This window comes from Perissodus microlepis, chromosome 15 (genome assembly GCF_051167445.1).
Source record: "Perissodus microlepis isolate ML-2025 ecotype Zambia chromosome 15, ASM5116744v1, whole genome shotgun sequence".
NCBI classification, from domain to species: Eukaryota; Metazoa; Chordata; class Actinopteri; order Cichliformes; family Cichlidae; genus Perissodus; species Perissodus microlepis.
Genome location: NC_140475.1, coordinates 10478490 through 10488178, shown reverse-complemented (window position 1 = coordinate 10488178; position 9689 = coordinate 10478490).

Here is a 9689-nt window from a genome sequence, read left to right as displayed (position 1 = left end):
CAATGCACAAAACAGGGTCCACAAGGACATGGATGAGCGTGTGTGGTGTGAAGGAACTTGACTGACCTGCACTGAACCCTGATCTTGCTTTGTGGACTGAGTTCATTGATTTGTAGGGTGAGCCAATACATGTGACAATTAAAGTGTAAGTAGCTGAAATAATTTTTAACAAACGGGTAAAAGAAGGAAAAAAAATCAAAACTGTTGCACTCAAAAAACCTATTGGACAGAGACAGCGTCTTGCAAGATGGCAACAGATCTTGTCTTCATTGTTGCTGGTCTTGTGTAAATGTCCAGAAAGCATGAGCCATGGATCATCTGTGGAGACATGGGTAACAACACATTGGTCACTTAAATTATACAAGAAATTCACTAAAAATGGCAAAAACAGTTACCTAATTTGAAGTTCTCCACTCAAATTCAGTAAGCCGCTGGAGGAAAGTTGTGACATGAGGGTTAATGTGAACAACCTTTCGCTTCACAGTGGTCCCAGTCCTTCTGCTTGTCCCAACCTTGGAGGTACATTTTGTTTCCTCTTCAGGGTTTATCCTTACAAAAAACCTTGCACACGCTGACTCCTGGTATTCCAGGTTCAATACCAAAGAAGACTGACATTGCATCAGCAAAGATGTTCTCTTTGTCCAGCTCAACAATTACACGCCCCTCTGCACTCACCATCAAGCAGGTGGCGGTCATTGAACTTTGTCCTTAAATGTATAGAGGCAACATGTTGTCATTATGCAACATAAAATAATTTCAATACTTCACTTCTTCACACTGTCTAGATAGTCATAAAGCAAATAGCTATGTACAGTTAATTATTAATGGCCTTAAGTACATAAGTCCATTTTAACATATTATAATTGTACATAATTGGGAATTATTCTGCACATTAAACACACCTAACAAAGAGTCAGCCCAATTAAATTACCGGAGATGAATCAACTGTATGGTTATTTTGGAGTTTATAGTTTGTGCTGCTGTTAAACTTTACAGTATTGACTTCAGTATTTCTGCTGTTGGTGTAGCTAGACTACAATGTTGATCAGTAATATGTAATGTGAAATTTGATATTGTTACTTTGCTGGATTCACTGAGACACATGTCCAACAACCTTGGTTTATAAAGGAAATTACAGAAATTTGAGCTAACAAAACAGAGACTGGATACCTGTGTCCACGAAAAGCTCCTGTGCCAAACAGAAATTTTAATATGGTCTAATCAGCTCTATTTCATAAATGACTTCTTACCAAGCATAATCAACCTTGGGGTGCTTGGCAGGCTTTTAACATGCAAACTGAACAATATAAATTTGCGTGCACTGAAGCCACAAAATTTAGAAATACACATAGTTGCAAAAAGTTCAGTGACCAATTACCTTTCCTAAATGACATATGCAATGCAAAAAATAAGAGTATTGTCAATAGGGACCAATTCCCAGTTTTTACATGATCTTCAATAAACAGAAAATGTGTGCCGACAAGAGAACAGTGCACAAAAATGAAAAGATATTTGAGCTCGACGCTTTAATGGGTTTAACATGACTTAGTCAGCACTCCGCACCGTACAGGTAGTACAAGCACACCTGAAAACACTGAGCTAACAGCTTTAAGCATTTGGGCGCAACCTCGGTAGTTCACCGATTCACCTGTTGCAAACGTCCAAGTTTCTATCAAGTCTCATAAATCCATCGGCAACTATTACCTAACTAGTCTTTTGAGTCTCCACATTCATAGATATTGACATTTTGTCTTAGCATTTGAATGAAAATATCCTGGCAGGGTAGCTTAAAAGTCAAAACAAACAGTAATAAGAACGCATTTCGGACTTCTCTCGAATAAGTGAAAAAAACACTTACCTTCAGACTGATTAGCAGGTTCCGATCAAACTTTAATGTGTCCCATGTCAGTCCGTTTTAGGGAAAAAGTGTTAAGTGGTTTCATTTAATTTTGAGATACTCCCGCATGGACGAGCAATTTGGAGTCTAGCAGAGTTATCACGAATAGCATATGATCTTCAGATATAATCCAATCAACCTTGCATTTAATCTGATTGAACATCCAGTTACCTCTGACTACTTCTAAGTTGCACATGTTAACGGTCTCATCATCACTCTGTGCTGCAGCGAACTGGATCTGTGGCACAGAATAGTTGATGGCCATGTTGTTCTCCTGCTTTGCAGCTTTGTTTGAGTCTGAATTGCGGCTTAAACGTGCAAAACTAAGAGAAGCAGATCAATATTTTCTTGTTGTTGTTATTTAATGGTGGTTGGCAACCAGCGAAAGGAGCATTAACCACTCGAGCAATATTTTCTATCCCCATTGTTGTTTAGAAAGTGAATACCCAACGTGTGCGTCATACGTCACGTTGTACGTCAGGTGAAGGTGTGGTGTCGGCTATCGCACCTGTCGCATTAAAAAGCTTTAAAAACGTAACAATCGCTTTAAAAACACAACCCAACGCACTAAACTGTGATAATGTGTTACATTATCACGTATATCAGGACATCTCTTCTGAACCAAGACGAAGTGGTGCTACAAAGGAATTATTTCTTTAGGAGAGTGCATTTAATAGCAGTCTGGCCTGCAACAAAATGCACCGCTAAAAATACAGTTTCTGCTTGTCCCAGAATTTATTAATTTTGAGAGTGAAGTTGTAGTACTGATGCTGGTTAGTGGTGTAGGTTTCATGGATGTGACACCTTAATTTGTGTAAAATGACGACCAGAGCATATTATTAGGTTAGTTCACTGTAGTTAGGCAGAGGTGTCTTAAAAAGTACCACCTTATACAAAACAAATGAAGGTCCAGTATAAGAAAGAATAAGAAGAGAAAAAAGGAACACCCTGCTAAATGAAGTCATTTTTAAACATTACTCTAAATGTAGCCATTAGTTTTTGTTGCTGGCCATACAAAAAATAAGTATACTTCAATTATATTTCCCAAGTATACCTTACCTAGTATGTATACTAATAATGCTTCTTGAGACTATATTGGCCCCCGTTTTAGTACATAACAGTATTCCTGAAATTAACTTTTAAATGTACTTTTTGTTCACCATAATTGTACTAGCATAATGTCATAATGTCTACAAGAGTATAATTAAAATATACTCGACTCTATCACAATACTAACCTTACAAGTATACTATTAATTAATAGTATTAATAATGTTTCACATTGTTTGAATAAACAAATACATTTATTAATATATGAGGTTCCATTCAGTTCAAGGAATTAAATTTTAGTGTGGCTGCAACTTACTCCTTAAGTTAAAAATTATGCTGTATATTGTAGTTTATATGTTATACTACTTTCACAGTGAATCACATTTTATAGTAATACACTCTGAATGAGGATTTAAGTAATTACTCTTAGATCTACAGTAGAAAACAACAGAAATCCGGATGGTGTAATAGTATAATCTCAGTAACATCACCAATTGTTACATTTGCTGTATTTTACAGCTGTTTCCATGAGTACGGTGAGTTACCATAAAAATAATGTAATCTCATGGAATTTTCCCACAATTACATACAAATTACAGTACTAAACTGCAAACATCCTTTAGAGTTTTTTACTGTTGATTTTGCAGTACTAAGCTATGGAAATTACTGCAAAGGCTAACAGTGCAGTTAGCCAGTATGCATATATAGCAGAAGCTAAAGCACCTTCATGGAATTAAGTCGTTTATTTTAAGGTACTCTGTGAAAACAGACCACCGTGTATGTTTTTAAAAATTAGACTACTAAAATATCTATATATTTTCTTGATCTTTTTTTCCAATTCAGGGTTACAGTGGGGCTCCAGCCTATCCCTGCTGTCACACAGCAAGAGTTAAATAGATCACCAGTCTGTATCAGGACTCACACAGAGACAGATAACAATTTACACCTATGGCCAATTTAGAATCACTAATTAACCCAACATGCATGTCTTTTAGAAGACAGCAGGACGTCAGCGTACCCAGAGTACACGCAAACCTCACAGAGAGGCCCCAGCAGCTGGAAGATTCAAGCCAAGGACCTCCTTTCTCTGAGATGACAGTGCTAACCAACCACACCACCCTAACTTAAACTGCCTAGCACTTATTTCAAAGGATAATTTTATTCAAAGTGCCAATAAAATAAATAATAACTTTTTTACTGCTTAACAAACTATGCATTTACTATGTTAAGGACAAATAATGCAATACTTTAACATTTCTAGATGTAGAAGAATAAGAAGTAAATCTATTTGACAGTCCTCATACACTAATGTTTTGAAGAATATTTTAGACATATACAAAGGAAGGATAGCGGAGCTAATAGTCTACTAGACAAAGGACTCCAAGGACAGAGCTGCCAGGCAGGAGGAGATGAGGAAGACCAAAGAGAAGTTTCTTGGATGTAGTGGAGAACGACATGCAGATGGTTGGTGTGACAGAGGATGCTAAAGGTAAGGTGAAATGGAAGCAGATGATCCTGTGGCAATCCCAAAGGGGAGCAACTTAAAGACTAAGAAGAGCTCTTTTTATGTAAAGTAAAGTAAGGCTGATACCATTTCTGTTTTTACACTAAATAAGAGGCTTGAGCTGGTTAACTTAACTTACCATAAATGGTGGTAAATGGACTGATTCTTACATACCGCTTTTCTACTCTCCTGCAGTACTCAAAGCGCTCTATACAACATGCCTCATTCACCCAATCACACCCATTCATACAAGCACTTTCCTCTATACTTTAGTGCTGTTTAGCTAACATTCACACACATTCATACTCCAATGGATGTATGGGAGAGCAACTGGGGGTTACTATCTTGCCCAAAGATATTTGGCATGCAGACTAGGTGGAGCCAGGGATCAAACCACCAACCTTCAAATCAGTAGCTGACCTGCTCTACCACCTGAGCTACAGCCCATGGTGAAAAGATCCAAATTTTAAAAAAAAAACAACAAAAAAACTATTTCATCATCAACCTTTAAAACTTTTTAGAATACGAGTTTTTAAATTGTACAAAAAATGTTTACTAAGGCATAAAAAAATTAGTTGCAATTGAATTGAATTGAATTGATTGAATTGAATTGAATTGATATACCTTTATTAGTCCCACAAGGGGAAATTTCATAAGGCTGCCGACCTATTGCACGCAATGGCGGTGCCATCTTACCCTCCGACCATACATACATTACACAAAACATCACATGGGGAAGACAGGTCAGAGAGATATAACAATGGAAAATGCACCACATGAGGAAAGATAAGGAGAAAAAAATAACTCCCCCCAGACTGAGCTCCAACAGGGAGATCAGTTTGAGAACAGAAAAAAACACCTCTGCACATAGCACATGAAAAAACTCTTAATACACCAAAGAAACACATGACAAGCAACAGGGGTGGGCAAAGGGTGAGAGACAGCCAAATTAGACAGTACATCCGAGCCTGCGTGCGCTGGTCTCCTTGATCCACCGTCAGCATCGGAAGGGAATAAGCGTCGAAGGCGTTTGGAAAGGGAGGGGGGATGAGTGTGTGCATATCAGTGTATATGTATGTATGTGCGTGTCCAGAGTTCAGCTGAGACAGTGTCCTTCGCCCTGCTAGGCTAAGTAAACAGTCTTCCAGCCAACCCAGGTGGCCTTGCATGGAATGGCAAGGAACAGACTAAACACAGTCGTTATCAGGGTGTTGTTGTTCAGCTCCGGCCTTGCAGCTGGCGCCAAAGGGGTATCCGCATAAGTGATGGTGGTTTTTACTTTAGTGCGAACAGCTCATATGAATTTCAAAGCAGTTCTACAGTCCAACACTGGTCTCTCAATCTCCCGTTGGAGAGCCGCGAGATTCGCCATACTTGCGTTCTGTGATGTTGTCGTTTCTTGTGCTCAAGGAGCCGATTCTGAGAACTCCCCGAGATGTCATCCAATTTGCGCCCAGAGATGTTATTCCGAGCGAGCCCTTCCGAGATGTATCCAGTCTGCAGTCAGAGATCTTATTCTGAGTATTCACAGCAGCTGTAGCCTCTCCAAGATCTTATCCGTGCTGCACTCAATGAGCCCATTTTGAGAAACTCACGCCTCTCCCATCGTTCCAATCCCAGCGGGCAGCCTTGTGGGGGTTTGAACAGCCGGTTCCGCTTTCTTAATTCTTCGATAAGTCAGGGCCAAGCCAGCTCCGATCCGCCAGAACCCTGTTACCATGGTTCCGAATAGGTAGATATCTTCAGCACTCAGGCTCACCCAAGCCCAAACTTCTCGTTGAGAAAGGGGTGTCAATTGCATTTAGGGACCAGTTGATCCAATCCATAATTCCTCTTTTAGGTTTTAGAGAACAGACTGTGAGAGAGTGTTCCAGGGAAAAGTAATACAAAAAAACACGAGACTAGACAAGGACATAAGAGGCTAAGCAGGGACGCTAAGGGAGAGGAGGAGGAGGAGAGGAGAAAAGTGCGACCGCCTTCGTCAAGAGCAAGAGCGGAATTGTGACCTTTAGAGGTGTCGTTATCTAAATTTGGTTCTCTTTCATAGCATTCGTTTCGTGTCTCACTATGGCAGTGGTTCCCAAACTTTTTTTTACTAGGCCCCCCTTTGTTTTACAAGAAAAATGTTCACGCACACATCCTCCAACCACACACACACACCCATATTTTGCTCCATTGCGGTTTATTTCACACCTCAAACATTTAGTAAACAATTAAGCAAATGCAAGTAATCTGCAATAAATTACAGGTAGTAATGAAATAAACTACTAACTCTTTTACACTACATCCGCACCTACACGGGTATTTTTGAAAACGCAGCTGTTTTGTCCACACGTAAACGGCGTTTCGAGAGATTTTTTAAAACTCCTTTTTTGCGTGTGGACGAGGAATAAAGAGTTCGTCACGCAACGTCAAAGGTATGTGCCTTTTTTCACGTCATGCTGTGCACCACGTTATTGTTTACATGAGATGAGTTGCAGAATGGCAGATAGAGACAAAATACTGTTAATCTGACTATCTTCAGTTTTTACACACTTACATATACACACGTAGTTACTGTCCCTCCATTTACAAAGGCAGAGGCGTCACAGTGTGATTATTTTACGTGTAGTTGTTTTTTTTTTCCTGTGTAATAATATTCAACATTGCTATCAATACATTTTTCAAAAAATGCCTCTCTGTGCAAAATGGGTTTAAACACATAAACAACTGTAGGATACTGTTTGTCCATGATTTAGACAGGGGGAACAAATTGTGGCAGGATCAGCCTGATATTATTTGTATCCCACTGTAACTTTACTGTATAAAGAGCTAACATCTCCAAAATGTCAGGAGTAGTTAGTCATTACAACAAGTGTTTGTGAACTAAAAATCAAGAATGTGGGATACTGTTTGTCCGTCATTTGGAGAGCCCAGCGCGTGCTCCTGACAAAGGGAAAACCAATTCTGCAGGGGAGACCTACCTCGGCACTTGTGCAGGTGAAGCCAAAGGAAAGACCACCATATTTCACCATATTCACCATATTTTCTAGTCTTTGGCTTAGAATGAAGTTGGTTTAGAAACATATTCAGCGATGCTTCATCTCCTGCGTTTCTGTAGGCGCCCGTGCTAGCAGTGTCCAAGCATTTTGTTTTCTTTCCCCCCTTTTCACACCGCGCCTTCCCCTGCAATGGGGGGCGGGCCCCACACTTTGGGAAGGTCTGCACTATGGGAACACCTGCATGACCTCAATAGAAGCTCAAATACCATTTTTTTTTCTTCTTTTTTTGGACACAGGCAAGACCAGTCTGTTTTATTTAGCACTGAAATAAAGTATGCTGGGGAAAGTAAGCCAGGGAATTAATTTGCATACCAAATAACTTGTACTGATTTTCTGGCATAGCTTAAGGAGTAGTTTGACATTGTTTTGAAATCATATTTAATAGCTGTCTTACCTAGACGTAAATGGGGAGATTTCAGACATGCTCTCGTCTAAATGCCAGATACAAAGTAACATTCAAACACTAGTTCACTAGCCCAGTCGAGAGTCAATATAGGGAAGGAGCTGGTTTGTCTAAAGCTAACTTAAGGTTATGTATATAACCCCGGTTCTCTGAGTAGCATGAGTGAGCGTCTCACTATGGGAACGCCTCCTGCGTGAGCAAGTGACGCCCATGTCAGGAGGGACTGTCAACGAAGTTGCACAACTCTGTCCTAGCGGCAAGAAGATTTCTGCCTGGGATACACACCCTGTGTGTGCGGCATGCCTGGGTTTATCTCACGCTCAGGCTGCCTTGACACCCGCACACGACTGTATCCACTGCGCGGCTTTCCCACGCAAACTACTCCGCCGCAGGCTAGCTCGCCAGGCTAACCTGTCGGGTGGCGACCCTTTGCTGTGTGAGGCTGCTGCAGCGCAAGGAGAAACTGAGATGCCCGATGATTTGGCCGCAACGCCAGGGCCGAGCTGGGCAGAGGCAGACCCTCAGCCCATCGCGACCGCTTTCCCGTCGCTGGAGGCACACGGAGATTGTGTTTTTCCCCCATGCTGGAGTCACTTGGGGAGGAGATGCTAACGAGGACGGAGATGAATCGGCTGACTTGGAGCTCCTGCTGTCTGACGACGAGGAGGAAGATTCCACCTCCTTGGCTAGCATCAGCTGGGCTGCAAAGCCCTCGGCTACCGGCGAGGTTGAAAAACCGACACCGCCGTCTCCCCTGGATCTCGACATGCAGGACATGTGCAAGCGCGCAGCTGCTAGGCTCAACATCCTGTGGCCCGCCATACAAACAGAGATTGTAAAGTCTCGTTTTGACAGAAAGAAATTGCAGAAGGCGAAAAAGATGGGGAAGCATGTGTTGCCTGTTTTCCCGGAGCTTCTCGATGAGATAGCGGTGACTTGGAAAGCAAAACCTTACAGCGAGAAACACCCCATCGTGGCGAGTTCCCTGCTGGATTGTGAGGGGATGGAGTCTATCGGCCTCCGCCAGATGCCACAAGTGGAGCCGTTGGTAGCGAGGCATCTTCTCCCGAGACGTCTCTGTCCTCATCAGCCCCATCTCTCCCCACCAAAACAGACCGCTTCCAGTCTAGCCTTACAGATAAGTGCTACAAGGCAGCGGCTCTGTCATTAAGAGCCCACAACGCCTCCTCTATGCTAATGGCTTACCAAGCTGAGCTACAAGAGTACATGACAGCTAAACCAGATACCACAGTGTGGGAAGAAATCTGCGTTATAACTGACCACGTCCTCCGCCTCCACAAGGTAGCCATACAGGCTACTGGGAGAGCCATGGGCCTCATGGTTCTTCAGGAGCGAGCACGCTGGCTCGGGCTCACCAACCTGACGACCAAGGAAAAAGAGGAACTCCTCAACACCCCTGTCGTCCCTCAAGGTCTCTTCGGTGCGGCTGTTACATCCATGCAGAAGAGATGTGAGGAGAAAAAGAGAGATGATGAGGCTCTGAAACTCTGCCTGCCGAGGAGGGCCCAGCACGCCACCCCAGTGGCACCGCGCCAGACATTCGCGCAGGCAGCGTCTCGCCCGGTCCCCACTTTCAGGATCCCCAAAGTGCCTAAGACGCAGGCAGCCCCCCAGGCTGCTGGGGCTCCTGAGAATCCATGGACTCAGAAACAGTCTCCCCAGGCCAGACCTCAAGTGGCCCCTCCTCCCCCCGCTGCCGCGACCGTGAGGAAGAAGAAGCGGCCGGCCTGACAGCCTCTCCTCTAGGCGGGAGCAAACCCAGTTTCCCCCCTTC